This window comes from Ranitomeya imitator, chromosome 2, assembly GCF_032444005.1.
Source record: "Ranitomeya imitator isolate aRanImi1 chromosome 2, aRanImi1.pri, whole genome shotgun sequence".
Classification (NCBI taxonomy): domain Eukaryota; kingdom Metazoa; phylum Chordata; class Amphibia; order Anura; family Dendrobatidae; genus Ranitomeya; species Ranitomeya imitator.
In genome coordinates, this window is record NC_091283.1 from 767,041,572 (window position 1) to 767,059,235 (window position 17,664).

Genomic DNA, 17,664 nt, shown 5'->3' on the forward strand with positions numbered 1-17,664 from the left:
TGGATTATCTGTTTCCCTGAAATGACTTTGATTATGGCCCAGTAAAGAGAAAAATATTTTCTAGCATCTTATTGTTATTCAAATTGCAACCACCAGCCTTGTAGTAATTCTTTAAAGACATCATCCTTTGTGAATAAGGTCGGAATATCTGAACACCTGGGGAAGAGTCCTATGCTGGCATAAAAAAAGAAGCATGATCAAAGATCAGTAACTCATGTATCTTGGTTCTCTATGTGATAGGTCATTCATGGTGAGAAGATAATCTATATCAACCGAGCCGTCTGCTCTAAAAAATATGTTTTGCACATAAAGAAATTGCTGAAGAAAAGCTTTAGAATTCCATAAAAATTCCTAGTAACAAATGTGCAATAAATCTTGTGAACCTTGCAAAATTTTGTTATGGAAAACATCAGCGCTTGTAAATTTTTCAAAGCAAAAAATCAAATAAGAATATTTTACCCGAGCCTTACACTATGGCCGGTCCGAATAACTAAAGCAGTTGTTACCATCCACCTCTCGTGTCTCCCCTTTTCCTCATAGTCTGTAAGCTTGCGAGCAGGGCCCTCATTCCTCCTGGTATCTGTTTTGAACTGTATTTCTGTTATGCTGTAACGTCTATTGTCTGTACAAGTCCCCTCTATAATTTGTAAAGCGCTGCGGAATATGTTGGCGCTATATAAATAAAAATTATTATTATTATTATATTATTACTCCTCTTGATCTTCTGTTGTTCCCTTGTCTGATCCCATAACATTCTTTGCACATGCCAAACTCTTGCGGAGATGTCTCCTTTCTTAAGCAAGGGAGCAAAAAAGGCCTAGGCAATTTTCACGCTGGTCTTGATGAGGAGCCATGTTGTAGTCAGATGCGCCTGATTTATTAAGAAGCGCATGCGTCCTAATAAATCAAGAGCATCTGACAAGTAGTGTGCGCATACATGCGCCATGCCAGAAATCTTACTCCAGCCACCACCATGCCCTCGATAAAATAAACCCCAGATCCACCCATTTTTGGCAAAGCTGAGGGAAACTATAGTGAAATCTCCAAAAGTTGTAAAATTCTTCCAAAATTTCAAGTTGCACACAACTTTTGCGACTTTGGAAAAGCAATTTATGACAGAATTCGGACAAAGTTGCTTAGATGTAGGGACTGGTTTATTTTTTTTAGATGTGCAGATTTTGCTGTGGACTTGCAGGTAATCTGCAGCAAATGGGATTTATTGTGAATTTTGACTTCTCAATTGCACTGTGGGTAAAATTCACAAATCTATAATCGACCGACAGAAATAAATCGTCATTTGGTGATTCTGAAAATCCTAAACACATGTACATTTTTTTAAATATTTTTTTTAAATTGTGCATTAGATTTGTTCAGATGAGATCCACTATGCTGCTACTGTATTCCACTGCAGATTTCATTCTGCAAAAACTGGACAGTTGATTTACGTAAAAGGGAATATCTCGAGATGAGGCTTAGCGACTGCATCCATTCATCATAATATGTTTCACAAGGAATGTACTGCAAATATCAGTACTCTAAAAGAAGTCTGGATACCTTTCTTGTGAAATATAATCTTGATATTCTTGAGATGAATTATTGATCCAGGCATTTATTTTGATTTATTAAAAGTTAAGACATTTATTTTTCAGTTGGCATGTAACTTGTGGGGTTTTTTTTTGCAACTTTTATTTACTTTTTGTCATAATGGAAAAAAGCAAAAAACTTAATTTGACACTTCCATTTGCTTAACAGGTTGGTCAATTTTCTTCCTATACAGTGAGAAAAAGCAAAATGTGACAAAAGGTTACCAAAAACTTTCCACCCTCCACCCGTGTTCCCATGGATACCAAAATCAAGATTTTCGAAAGTATCGGGAAGCAATTCCTCTTGACTCTTCTGTCACCAACTTTTATGAAAGTGTTTTAAGTTTCCTCCAATAGCTCTGTAAATCAGATGTCAAATACCATGAAGTGCAGCGGACAGGTGCTATAACGTCTTTCATTTCATTTGTGTTTAAGAAGTGGTAATATATTTTTTCAATTTTTTAAGAAGCTGGTGCCATGCTATTATTTACACCTTTAAAAGTGTTCATTCGTTGTTTTTTTTGTTTTTTTTCACAGATATAGCAGCTGCCAATAATACAGCTATATCTCACAATGGTGGTATAGGGGTGCACATAAAAGCAAAGCTGCTCATTTACTTTATTTTGAAGTGATCGCAGTACCCTGATTTGCGTCCAAATTCTTGGTGCTAGAAACAAATCTTTGCGACATGCAAAATCACTTGAAAATTGCTATATCTATACAACAACTGCTCTATTATGGGTATACCTTGGCGATTGGTGGAGCAGCTTAACATACATTTTTTTGCAAAAAAAGTATTAACTAAATACCCTGTATTTTTTTCATTTTTTGACTAGCACTTGCTTATTTACTGTGACTTTTTTACAACAGAATATCTCTCTGCGTTTTTGTGTCTTCAAGTTCTTTGGTGGTGTGATCAGGTTTCTACAGACTTGTTCACTATGCACGTAGCCCATGTGTTTTTGGTTCTATAATTGTTCTCTTGTTTCTACAAGACTGGGGAGTCCACCACTCCTCTGTGGGTCATTGTAGCTGTTCCATCCTGCATGTCCACATGTATATTTTTTCTCTCTGAACCCTGCTTATACAGGTACTATACAGATGATCATATATGGATTATATACATTACATAGGACTGCTCTATTATGGGTATACCTTGGCGATTGGTAGAGCAGCTTATCATACATTTTTTTTGCAAAAAAACGTATTAACTAAATACCCTGCATTTTTTTCATTTTTTGACTAGCACTTGCTTATTTACTGTGACTTTTTTACAACAGAATATTTTTGACCTCTCTGTGCGTTTTTGTGTCTTCAAGTTCTTTGGTGGTGTGAACAGGTTTCTACAGACTTGTCTACAGATTTATCCTGGTTACCATTGCAAAAGTAAAAAAAAAAAAAACAGTACATACTCACATTTCGATGTCTGTCACGTCCCCCGCCGTCAGCTTCCCGCACTGACTGTGACTTTAAGGCGGTCATCTTATATTATGTATGGTGCTGTATGCACTTACTATGGCACTGAGGTAGGGCACATTAGGGCTCTAATTGTAATTAACCCCTTTTGATACAGGTTTTATATGGTTAATATCCTTTGAACATTAATGAGGCCATGTCATTTTCCTCATTTTTTACCAATGTCCTGTGCGCGTCCTTACTCTTGCAATGTTCCATATTGTATGTTAAATTTATTACACATTTCTCTCTTGCACTTTGGATTTTGGCCTAATTTTGGCTATTTGAATGAATAAAATTGTATTTTTCTACATATTTTTGGACCCTTTTGTCACTTTGTTGTGTAGATTTTTGTATATTAGGATAATGATAGGGTGTGAATAGTCCTTTTCGCACACACAGGGACCTGATTGCTCATCAGGATCTGCTGTGATAACATGTGGCTCTGTTCCTTAAGAGTTTTGTAACCACCAGCCAGTACATCATTTGGTGATTCTCCAGCAGCGAGTGCAGCCCCTTTAGAAGAAGGATGCGTCGGGGGGGCAGCAGGTCCAAAGCCCGACAATCATCGGAAAAGAAAACAAGTGTCTTGGAAACGGACTTTCCAACAGATGCACCGTTAATTACAATTCTTAACTTGTCCACCCATGAGCTCAGCACGGCTCACCTGTCTGTCTTGTCTAACGGTCTCAATTTTGGTTTACCGGAGGATTTTGTAATGGTTGATTTCAAAATTGATTTATTTAAAGCAGTAAGGAAAATGCATTTGTTTAAATCTTTTGCTTCCTCCGCAGGTTCTTATAAGGACAAATGTCCAGGTGAGGTTCCTTGCACAGTGGGCCCACTGGGCTTTATGGTAGACTCTGACACTGACAGGGACATGCGAAATTACGTCCATTTGTTACTTAGTCTAACAAATTCGGATGTGACTGGTAGCACTCCACATGTTCCGACTTACGTACCCTTTATGGGGGGAGTACAGTCGACCTATATGCCTCCTGTTACCCCTGGTAATATCATAGACATTTTTGAGAAACAGGTCATGCAAGATGTGGAAGCATTGATTTATCGACAATCATTGTCAAATTTAACTGAGGTAGAGAAACGGGCTTTGATGGATATAAAGCGCTGGGCTGATGTGATCGGCACAGCGGACAAAGGCGGTAATACCGTTTTGTTAACAAAAGAGTATTATATGATGGAAGCCCATAGACAGCTATATAAAATAGAAACTTATTTCAAATTAAAATCTGACCCAACTATTAAATATAAGAATGAGTTACGCTCGCTATTGAGATCATTTGTGGAAGAAGGGGTTTTATCCACAAAGCAGGCTGAAAAATTATTTCCATCTTTTCCAAAAAAAAGTATTGGTACCATGTACCTAAACTACATAAGTCATTGACAGAGCTCCCAGGCCGTCCTATTGTGTCAGGGGTGGGATCATTAACAGAACCCCTATCACGTTACCTTGATTGGCTTTTGCATCCTCTGCTTCCTGATATTCCCTCTTATATACATGATGCTAAGAACTTTTTGGAAGTTCTTAGAAGTTTCACTTAGCAGGAAGCTTTTTCCTTAACCTCAATTGATGTAGAGAGCTTGTATACTCGTATTCCTCAACGCCAAGGGGTTGATGCGGTTAAAGAGGTTCTTTCCTATACCCACACGGACAGTAAAACCATTAGGTTCATTTGTGATGGTTTACATTTTGTTTTGACGCACAATGCTTTCATATTTGATTCCACTTGGTTCCTCCAAATAGAAGGAACCGCTATGGGTACGCCCGTCGCTTATACCCTAGCAAATCTGTATTTGGCGGTGTTTGAAAATCGATACATCTATGCCAGTGATAATCCTTTTCTAAAACATATAAAACTTTATATCAGATTTGTGGATAACATATTTATAGTTTGGGATGGTGATCAAACAACATTCCAATCTTTTGTTGAATATTTGGGGCAGGTTAATGACATGAACATGAAATTTACGTCGGTCTTTGGAGGGTTAAATTTGGAATATTTGGATGTTAGAGTTTGGATCAATAATGGGTCTATACAAATGGAGGTGTTCCGCAAATGCTCGGCTACAAACTCCATTCTACATTATCGCATTATCGCAGAGCACATCCACAATACACAAAAAATTCCCTCCCCTACAGTCAATTTTTAAGAGTTAAGAGGGTTAACAGCAGTCAGGAAGGCTATCAACGCCAATCCCAGGAGCTGTATAAGGCCATGTGCACATGCTGCGGATTCCTATGGGAGGTGGAGCCGCATATTCATGACTGTAATCGGCGGCCCCACGTGACCGCTCATACAGGAAAAGCTGTGGCGAGGACAGGACGCTGCGAGGGAGCCGGGTGAGTATTTTATTAACAGCGAGGGGGGGTCGCACAGGGGGTGGGAGGGGGGTGGGGACAGGGATCTTTATTTTAAACACGAAAAAACAAAAACAAAAGGATTTTTCATATCTTCTTTCAGCACCACGTGGGGGGACAGCGCTTACTGTAGCGCTGTCTCCTGCACGGCATACGGACTGCACACGGACAGCGTCCGTGTGCGGTACATGTTTTACATGGACCCATTGACTTTAATGGGTCCGTGTAATCCGTGCACTCCCATGAACACTGACATGTCTCCGTGTTTTCCAAATGGACACATGGTCCGTGAAAACACGCTGACATGTGCAGAGACACATTGATTTCATTGAGTCTAAGTGAGTCAGTGTCTCCTGTACGTGAGGAAACTGTCACCTCACGTACCGGAGCCACTGACGTGTGAAACCGGCCTCACACAGATTTAGACAAATTTTGAACAATATTTGACCTTTTGTGTACATTAACCCCTTCATGACCCAGCCTATTTTGACCTTAAAGGGACACTGTCACCTGAATTTGGAGGGAACAATCTTCAGCCACGGAGGCAGGGTTTTTGGGATTTTGATTCACCCTTTCCTTACCCGCTGGCTGCATGCTGGCTGCAATATTGGATTGAAGTTCATTCTCTGTCCTCCATAGTACACGCCTGCACAAGGCAAGATTGCCTTGTGCAGGCGTGTACTATGGAGGACAGAGAATGAACTTCAATCCAATTTTGCAGCCAGCATGCAGCCAGCGGGTAAGGAAAGGGTGAATCAAACACCCAAAAACCCCGCCTCCATGGCTGAATATTGTTCCCTCCAAATTCAGGTGACAGTGTCCCTTTAAAGACCTTGCAGTTTTTTGCAATTCTGACCAGTGTCCCTTTATGAGGTAATAACTCAGGAACGCTTCAATGGATCCTAGCGGTTCTGAGATTGTTTTTTCGTGACATATTGGGCTTCATGTTAGTGGTAAATTAAGGTCAATAAATTCTGTGTTTATTTGTGATAAAAACGGAAATTTGGCGAAAATATCGCAATTTTCACATTTTGAATTTTTATTCTGTTAAACCAGAGAGTTATCAGACACAAAATAGTTAATAAATAACATTTCCCACATGTGTACTTTACATCAGCACAATTTTGGAAACAAAATTTTTTTTTGCTAGGAAGTTATAAGGGTTAAAATTTGACCAGCGATTTCTCATTTTTACAACGAAATTTACAAAACCATTTTTTTAGGGACCACCTCACATTTGAAGTCAGATTGAGGGGTCTATATGGCTGAAAATACCCAAAAGTGACACCGTTTTAAAAACTGCACCCCTCAAGGTGCACAAAACCACATTCAAGAAGTTTATTAACCCTTCAGGTGCTTCAAAGCAGCAGAAGCAACATGGAAGGAAAAAATGAACATTTAACTTTTTAGTCACAAAAGTGATCTTTCAGCAACAATTTTTTTATTTTCCCAATGGTAAAAGGAGAAACTGAACCACGAAAGTTGTTGTCCAACTTGTCCTGAGTACGCTGATACTTCATATGTGGGGGTAAACCACTGTTTGGGCGCACGGCAGGGCTTGGAAGGGAAGGAGCGCCATTTGACTTTTTGAATGAAAAATTGGCTGCACTCTTTAGCGGACACCATGTCACATTTGGAGAGCCCCCGTGTGCCTAAAAATTGGAGCTCCCCCACAAGTGACCCCATTTTGGAAACTAGACACCCCAAGGAACTTATCTAGATGCATAGTGAGCACTTTAAAGCCCCAGGTGCTTCACAAATTGATCCGTAAAAATGAAAAAGTACTTTTTTTCACAAAAAAATTCTTTTAGCCTCAATTTTTTCATTTTCACATGGGCAACAGGATAAAATGGATCCTAAAATTTGTTGGGCAAATTCTCCTGAGTACACCAATACTTCACATGTGGGGGTAAACTACTGTTTGGGCACATGGTAAGGCTCGGAAGGGAAGGAGCGCCATTTGACTTTTTGAATGAAAAATTATCTCCATCGTTAGCGGACACCATGTCGCATTTGGAGAGACCCTGTGTGCCTAAACATTGGAGCTCCCTCACAAGTGACCCCATTTTGGAAACTGGACCCCCCAAGGAACTTATCTAGATGCCCAGTGAGCACTTTAAACCCTCAGGTGCTTCACAAATTGATCCGTAAAAATGAAAAAGTACTTTTTTTTTCACAAAACATTTCTTTTCGCCTCAATTTTTTCATTTTCACATGGGCAATAGGATAAAATGGATCTTTAAATTTGTTGGGCAATTTCTCCTGAGTACGCCGATACCTCACATGTGGGGGTAAGGCTACGTTCACATTAGCGTTGCGCCGCCGTGCGTCAGCGACGCAACGCGCGACGCACGCTAAAACGCACGCAAACGCGCGCAAAAACGCGCGCGTTTTGCGACGCGTGCGTCGTTTTCCGACGAAAATCGGACGCACAGAAAATGCTACATGTAGCGTTTCCTTGCGTCCGACGCTAGCGTCGGAAACGACGCACATGGCGAAAAACGCCACCAAAACGACGCACGCGTCCCCTATGTTAAACATAGGGGCGCGTCGCCGCTGCGTCGCCGCTGCGTCGCCGGCGCAACAGCGACGCACATTGGCGGAACGCCAATGTGAACGTAGCCTAAACCACTGTTTGGGCACACGGCAGGGCTCGGAAGGGAAGGCGCGCTTTTTGACTTTTTGAATGGAAAATTAGCTCCAATTGTTAGCGGACACCATGTCGCGTTTGGAGAGCCCCTGTGTGCCTATGCATTGGAGCTCCCCCACAAGTGAACCCATTTTGGAAACTAGACCCCCCAAGGAACTTATCTAGATGTGTGGTGAGCACTTTGAACCCTCAAGTGCTTCACAGAAGTTTATAACGCAGAGCCATGAAAATAAAAAAAAATTTCTTTTCTCAAAAATGATTTTTTAGCCCGCAATTTTTTATTTTCCCAAGGGTAACAGGAGAAATTTGACCCCAATATTTGTTGTCCAGTTTCTCCTGAGTACGGTGATACCCCATATGTGGGGGTAAACTACTGTTTGGGCACATGCCGGGGCTCGGAAGTGAAGTAGTGAAGTTTTGAAATGCAGACTTTGATGGAATGCTCTACGGGCGTCACGTTGCGTTTGCAGAGCCCCTGATGTGGCTAAACAGTAGAAACCCCCACAAGTGACCCCATTTTGGAAACTAGACCCCGAAAGGAACTTATCTAGATGTGAGGTGAGCACTTTGAACCCCCAAGTGCTTCACAGAAGTTTATAACGCAGAGCCGTGAAAATAATAAATACGTTTTCTTTCCTCAAAAATAATTTTTAGCCCAGAATTTTTTATTTTCCCAAGGGTTACAGGAGAAATTGGACCCCAAAAGTTGTTGTCCAGTTTCTCCTAAGTACGCTGATACCCCATGTGTGGGGGTAAACCACTGTTTGGGCACACGTCGGGGCTCAGAAGGGAAGTAGTGACTTTTGAAATGCAGACTTTGATGGAATGGTCTGCGGGCGTCACGTTGCGTTTGCAGAGCCCCTGGTGTGCCTAAACAGTAGAAACCCCCCACAAGTGACCCCATTTTGGAAACTAGACCCCCCAAGGAACTTATCTAGATATGTGGTGAGCACTTTGAACCCCCAAGTGCTTCACAGACGTTTACAAGGCAGAGCGGTGAAAATAAAAAATCATTTTTCTTTCCTCAAAAATGATGTTTTAGCAAGCAATTTTTTATTTTCTCAAGGGTAACAAGAGAAATTGGACCCCAGTAATTGTTGCGCAGTTTGTCCTGACTATGCTGGTACCCCATATGTGGGGGTAAACCACTGTTTGGGCACAAGTCGGGGCTCGGAAGGGAGGGAGCACCATTTGACTTTTTGAATAAAAGATTGGCTGGAATCAATGGTGGCGCCATGTTGCGTTTGGAGACCCCCTGATGTGCCTAAACAGTGGAAACCCCTCAATTCTAACGCCAACACACCCCTAACCCTTATCCCAACTGTAGCCGTAACCCTAACCACAACCCTAACCACAACACACCCCTAACCACAACCCTAACCCCAACACACCCCTAACCCTAACCACAACCCTAATTCCAACCCAACCCTAACCCTAAGGCTATGTGCCCACATTGCGGATTCGTGTGAGATTTTTCCGCACTATTTTTTAAAAATCCGCGGGTAAAGGCACTACGTTTTACGATTTACCGCGGATTTCCAGTGTATTTTGTGCGGATTTCACCTGCGGATTCCTATTGAGGATCAGGTGTAAAACGCTGCGGAATCCACACAAAGAATTGACATGCTGCGGAAAATACAACGCAGCGTTTCCGCGTGGTATTTTCCGCACCATGGGCACAGCGGATTTGGTTTTCCATATGTTTACATGGTACTGTAAACCTGATGGAACACTGCTGCGAATCCGCAGCGGCCAATCCGCTGCGGATCCGCAGCCAAATCCGCACCGTGTGCACATAGCCTAATTCTAAAGGTATGTGCACACGCTGCGGAAAACGCTGCGGATCCGCAGCAGTTTCCCATGAGTTTACATTTCAATGTAAACCTATGGGAAACAAAAATCGCTGTGCACATGCTGTGGAAAAACTGCACGGAAACGCAGCGGTTTACATTCCGCAGTATGTCACTTCTTTCTGCGGATTCCACAGCGGTTTTACAACTGCTCCAATAGAAAATCGCAGTTGTAAAACCGCAGTGAAATGTGCAGAAAAACCGCGGTAAATCGGCCATAAATCCGCAGCGGTTTAGCACTGTGGATTTATCAAATCCGCTGCGGAAAAATCCGCAGAGGACCAGAATACGTGTGCACATACCGAAACCCTAACCCTAACCCTACCCCTAACCCTAATGTTATGACCTAGTGGTCAGGACAATAATGGACCTGGTGGTTAAGAGCACACGGAATGACCTGATAGTTACTGATAATAAGGAAGAGCTCTGGGACGTGGGAACTCTGCTGACCGCAATCCCTAAACCTATCAAACACACTAGAAATAGCCGTGGATTGCGCCTAACGCTCCCTATGCAACTCGGCACAGCCTAAGAAACTAGCTAGCCCTGAAGACAGAAAAATAAAGCCTACCTTGCCTCAGAGAAATTCCCCAAGGAAAAGGCAGCCCCCCACATATAATGACTGTGAGTAAAGATGAAAATACAAACACAGAGATGAAATAGATTTAGCAAAGTGAGGCCCGACTTACTGAACAGACCGAGGATAGGAAAGGTTACTTTGCGGTCAGCACAAAAACCTACAAAAGACCACGCAGAGGGCGCAAAAAGACCCTCCGCACCGACTCACGGTGCGGAGGCGCTCCCTCTGCGTCCCAGAGCTTCCAGCAAGCAAGACAACAAATTAAATAGCAAGCTGGACAGAAAAATAGCAAACCAAAGAAATACAAGCTGGAACTTAGCTTCTGATGGGAAGACAGGTCACAAGAACGATCCAGGAGTGAACAGACCAATACTGGAACATTGACAGGTGGCATGGAGCAAAGATCTAAGTGGAGTTAAATAGAGCAGCAGCTAACGAATTAACCTCGTCACCTGTGGAAGGAAACTCAGAAACACCCACCAGAGGAAGTCCATGGACAGAACCAGCCGAAGTACCATTCATGACCACAGGAGGGAGCCCGACAACAGAATTCACAACACCCTACCCCTAACCCTAGCCCTAACCCTAGCCCTAACCCTACCCCTAACCCTAACCCTAACCCTAGTTCTAACTCCAACCTTAGTGGGAAAAAAAAAAATTCTTTATTTTATTATTGTCCCTACCTATGGGGGACAAAAGGGTGGGGGTCATTTACTGTTTTTTTTTATTTTGATCACTGCGATAGGTTTTATCACAGTGATCAAAATTCACATTGGAACGAATCTGCCGGCCGGCAGATTCGGCGGGTGCACTGCGCATGCGCCCACCATTTTGGAACATGGTGGCGCCCAGGAAAGAAGACAGACGGACCCCGCGAGGCTCGGTAAGTATAAGGGGGGGGGGAGATCAGGGCACGGGGGGGGCATCGGAGCACGGGGGGTGGATCGGAGCATGGGGGGGTGGATCGGTGTGCAGGCGGGTGGATCGGTGTGCGGGGGGGTGGATCGGTGTGCGGGCGGGTGGATCGGTGTGCGGGGGGGGTGGATCGGTGTGCAGGGGGGTGGATTGGAGAACGCGGGGTGGGATTGGAGCACGGGGGAGCGGACAGGAGGATGGGGGAGCGGAGCACAGGACGGAGGGGAGCGGACCACAGATCGGAGGGCTGGGGGGGGGGGGCGATCGGTGGGGTGGGGGGGGGGTACAAAAGTGTTTCCAGCCATGGCCGATGATATTGCAGCATCGGCCATGGCTGGATTGTAATATTTCACCAGTTTTTTAGGTGAAATATTACAAATCGCTCTGATTGGCTGTTGAAAGTGAAACTGCCAATCAGAGCGATCGTGGCCCTAGGCTAAACTACCACTCCCCCTGTCCCTGCAGGCCGGGTGAAATTGGAGTTAACCCTTTCACCCGGCCTGCAGGAGCCCAATCCGGCCATGACGCATATGCTGTGTCACAGGTCGGATTGGCACGGGTTTTCATGACACATATGGGGTTAAAAAAGTCTTAGATCTTTGAGTTCAGCTCATGTAAAATGGGAGCAAAAACTAAAGTGCTGCATTTATATTTTTACTCACTGTAGATCAGGAGAAGTTAGAGTTTTTGGGAAATTTTTTTGCTTACTGAAACATATGTACTTTTGGCTAAAAATCTTTTTTTTTTTTTTAATTGGTGGTGGCAGCAGGCTGGTATTTTTAAGCTGGGAAGGCAGAGTAACCAGAAACCTTCACAGTCTGATAATATAAGCCTCCAGCTGTCTGCTTTACCTTTGCTGGTTATAAAAAATAGACAGATGAAAGAGTTATAAACTCTGTCAGTGGTTAACTCATTCTGCAGCCAGCAATAGACACTGTAAAGACCATGTTCACACATTCAGTATTTGGTTAGTATTTTACGTCAGTATTTGTAAGCCAAAACTAGGAGTGGGTGAAAAATTCAGAAGTGGTGACGTGTTTCTATTTTCTATATATTTTTCCTCTGATTGTTCCACCCCTGATTTTGGCTTTCAAATACTGATGTAAAATTCTGACCAAATACTGATGTTTGAATGTGGCCTAAAACAGGAGCAGAACTTGGTGGCCAATTTTCTTGATTGGCCGGTTGGTCTCTTGGATCATTATTAGGTAATTAAAATTGCTTCTTTTTTCACCTGGCCGACAATGGGGCTATGTAATGTTAGATTTTATGTGTAAAGTTTACACTGTCATCTCAATCAGTTGTTGGTTTGGATTTAGTTCAAACATTTCATTAAAATATTAGAAGCCACAATAGTTTCCTGTTGTTTTGTCAGTAGTTATTGTTAATATATTATTAAATAACTCGTGATGCATTTTTAATAGCTTGTTTTTCCCACATTGTATAAAAATGAAGTGCTTCCAGCTGCGGGATCATTTTTTTCTAAGTTTTATTTCCTTTAAAAGAAAATATTCTTTATTTCTTATTTGGTGCATAACATATTAAACACAAATCAACCACAATGTTGAGCTAACAGCAATAAACATATAAATGAAGGAATAATTTGAATACAGCATATAATATCTAAGTAAAATGAAAACCAACCAGCAGGACCCTCCTTAACTATTATGCCTTCATAGGGATCTTCCATTCAAAGATTGCTTTAATGTACTAGATAAAGCATATTTAAGAAAATTAAGATCCGTGCGCCTTCTTTTTCACAGTTTAACCCCTTAATAACAGCCAATACGTCTTTTAACTGACCTGAGATATAAGAGAATAGCCTCTCCATACAGGTGACAATCCAGTAGCTGTCAGCTGTCCACTATAGCTGACAACTTGCTGTATCACCCACGATCAGTGTTTGCACCGTCCAAATCTGTTTAACCCCTTAGATCCTGCTGTCAATAGTGACTACATCATTATAAATGGTTAACAGAGTGTGGGGGCTTCTTCTTTATCCCAATTGGTGCCCTCAGATCATGATTTTGTGGTCCTGATGTTTGCCATGGCAATTCACGACCAAATAGCGGCCTTAGAGTCTGTCGGCTGTAGTAATCTGTTTAGAAGTTAGCGACATTTAGGTGGTAAAAATACACATTTTTATTTCTGTCATGCCACTTTGCATTAATTCCTGAAAAGCACCTGAAGGGTTAACAACCTACCCGACAGCAGTTTTCAATATGTCAGGAGGTGCTGTTTTTAAAATGGTATCACGTTTGGGGGTTTCCCAATATATGGAACCCCTAAAGGCACTTCAAATATGGATAAGTCCTAAAAAAAAAAATTTTTTACATTTTCTTGAAAAAATGAAAAATTACTGCTACATTTTTAAACCTCCTAAAATGCTAACAAAATAAAATAACATTTTACAAATGATGCTGATGTAAAGCAGACATGTGGGAAAGGTTATTTATTAATGTTTTGCTGTGGTATGACTATCTAGATTAAAGGGATAATCATCCAAAGTTTAAAAATTGCTATTTTTTAACATTTTTCTCAAATTTCTGATATTTTTTTTTATAAATAAACACAAAATATATCAACCTAAATTTACCATTATCATAAAGTATAATGTGTCCTGAAAAAAACAGTCTCAAAATCACTGGGATTTGTTGAAGCGTTCCAGAGTTATTACCACATAAAGTGACACTGGTCAGATTTCGAAAATTTGTCTCTGTCACTAAGGGGTTAACAGCTACAGTATTTAGGCTCTCTTGCTGTGTTCTGGTCCCCTGATTTGACCCTGCAATGCATACACATTGTGTCTAAGAATTTGCTATCTGGGCAAGGGTGAAACAACAATAGGTGCAGGGGTTGCATTTGCACTGGGGCTCTGAAGCCTAAGGGGCTCAAAAAGTTCCTTTGTTTTATAAGAAAAGACCAATACTATTAGGGTATGTTTACACTGGGCGTTTTTTTTTTTCTGCAGCAACACCTGGTTTCTTGGCAGGAAAGAAGCTGAGGCAAAAACGCATGTTTTGAGGCTTTTTTTGTTGCAGTTTTGGTGCGTTTTTTCATGCGTTTTGGGGGCTAACTTGTGTCTTTTTGTGAATGCTAATAAAGTTGAGTGCTCAGAGAAAAAAAATACTTATAGTCTTATAGACACCTTTCCATTACTAATCTGTGGGCTTGATGTCACTGGACAATACAAAGGTGACATCAACCCTACAAATATGAACCCCACTTGCCATAGATACAGGGCAAGTGGGAAGAGCAAGGCAAAGTGCCAGAATTGGTGCATCTAACAGATGTGCCTATTCTGGGCTCCTGTGGGCTGCTATTTCTAGGCTGTGAAGACAATATCCATGGCCCCTTATCAGCCTGAGAATGCCAGCCCCCAGCTGTCTGCTTAAGCAAGGCTGGTTGTCAAAAATGGGGAGGACCCCACTCCGTTTTTAAAAATTATTTATTTAAATTATTTAAAAAACAGCGTGGGGACACCTCTGTTCTTGATAACCAGGCTTGCTAACGGAGACAGCTGAGGGTTGCAGCCCCCCAGCTGGGAGTTTTACCTGGCTGGTTATCAAAAATATGGAGGAACCCACTTTGATTATTCATTTACAGCGCAGGAGCGGCTGATGAATACACCTATCAGTCGCTCCTGCTCTCACTATTATTAGAGGTAGCAGGTGTCGGATGATGGGAGCGGTAGTCTCATCAGCTGACACCAGTGACTGGAGGTAAACCGTACACCTCTGGTCACATCTGCGCTCACGCTGTATTTTGACAGCGTGGGAACCACGGCTCTCTGACCAGTGGGGATGGTTTCACTGCCGATCAGAAGCAGTGTTTGCTTCGCTGTCATGCATATGACAGCATGTCAAATACTGTATTGTCGGTCCTCCCATCAAGTGAATGGGGTTCGGGTCCGATCTGCTGGATGACAGGCTGTATAGATGCATCGTGCAACCATGCTGCCTGTCATCTAGATGTAGCGGAGCTGACTGTGAAGTCACATCCTGCTGTCCTTGACTGTTTTTCAGCAAATACACTGCAAAAAAAGTCAACCTGCGTATTTGCAGTGTTTTTTCACTATCCATTCAAGTCAATGGGTAAAAAACACTGCGAACACACTGAAAAACACTGAAAGAACTGACATGCTCTGTGTAAAAAAAGTTGCAAATCACAAAATTCTGCTGACAAATAAAACAATGTGTGTGCATTAGATTTCTGAAATCTCATAGGCTTTGCTAGTACTATAAAAAGAAGCTGAAAATTAGCATACAAAAGCAGCAAAAGCCAAGTGTGAACATACCCTTAAAGGGAACCTGTCACCTGAATTTGGCGGGACTGGTTTTGGGTCATATGGGCGGAGTTTTCAGGTGTTTGATTCACCCTTTCCTTACCCGCTGGCTGCATGCTGGCTGCAATATTGGATTGAAGTTCATTCTCTGTCCTCTGTAGTACACGCCTGCACAAGGCAAGATTGCTTTGCGCAGGCGTGTACTATGGAGGACAGAGAATGAACTTCAATCCAATATTGCAGCCAGCGGGTAAGGAAAGGGTGAATCAAACACCCGAAAACTCCACCCATATGACCCAAAACCAGTCCCGCCAAATTCAGGTGACAGAGTCCCTTTAAAGAAATGCTGCAATTAGAGACCCTGTTGAAGCTTTTGCGTTGGGACTCATGAGCTTCAAGTTACGCCACAGTACCTGGCTTTCTTATAGTTTTTAAAGACAGAAGAGGCTCCCTTCAGTATATGAGCTCAATTGCTTTCCAATGTCTTATCTTATATCAATCTAACAATCCTCCAGTAATTTTTAATCATTCTTATTAGATCAATTGCCTACATGCAAGCTAAGAGAGAGAAGAAGCTGATTTTACAGTGGTCACAAATTACAAATAGAATACTGCTAGCTGGTCATTGAGAGGTGGACATCAATATCAGAGGCCACTTGCAAAAACAGTTCTGTTGAACAGCTCAACATAGAGCAACCCCCTTATATCACTAATCCAATACAGTAATAAGTGTGTGCCATTACTATGATGACAGTGTCCTCCAGAAGTGTATCTAGGTTTTCTGGCACCCAGGGCAAGAATTCTGTTTGGCGCCCCCGCTCCACCCCCAACCCAAGCACATATGCGATTTTCACACTTAGTCAAGTACCGAGGAGCTGCTCTCCCTAATGCTCTTAATGTTCAGTGAAAAACTGAGAGAAGCAGGAAGAGAAGCTCATTGTCACAGGACCATAAGTATGAAAATCGCATATGAGTGAAGTGTCCATGTGACGACTACTGGACCCTGCAGAGCTGAATCCTGACATTGTAGGCTACTGAATTCTCACAACAAATGCATTGCACACTTTTATGATTCTCCTTTGCTGGTGGCAAGAGAGGACAGTCATGTCAGCACAGACAAACAATTTGTATCCTTCTGGTCACATTCCCACTAGACGTATCTGGCCTTGCTCAGTTCATTTTCATTGAGTGAGGCCACACATGTCTAGTCAGCTTGTGACCACATGCATGTAAATCGCCGGCAGGAGAGAATCCTAACAGCATGCAGTGAGCACTGTGAGAATTCAGAAGTCTGCAGTCACAAATAATGACTGCAGCTTTATCCCAAACCTGGATAATCCTTTTAATGCTCCTAACATACCGTATATACTCGAGTATAAGCCAATCCAAGTATAAGCAAACTCCCTCATTTTGCCACAAAAAACTGGGAAAACTTAATGACTCGAGTATAAGTCTAGGGCGGGAAATGCAGCAGCTACTGGTAAATTTCAAAAATAAAAATAGATACCAATACAAGTAAAATTAATAGAGACATCAGTAGGTTAAGTGTTTTTGAATATCCATATTGAATCAGGAGCCCCATATAATGCTCCATAAAGTTCATGATGGGCTCCATAAGATGCTCCATGCAAAATACACCACATATAATGCTCCATAAAGTTCATGATTGTTGGGGCTAGCGGAACGCACCAAATAATAAGACAGATGGAGTAAGGTGCGTTCGCAGCCCGGGGTCCACCGTGCAGAGATGGAACCTGCTGCCAAGTAATGATGGACTATATGGCAGTACAATATGAATACACACACGGGTTAACTTCACCCTGTGTGAACGAAGCGAACCCTGTTGCGTCACAGGACCGCGGTACCGCACCAAAAGCGCAAGCAAGGAGTCTTGGAACTCAATCCCAAGACACAGGATTTGAGTACATATAGACCTCATGCGCTCGACACCGCTACTGAGGTGTCA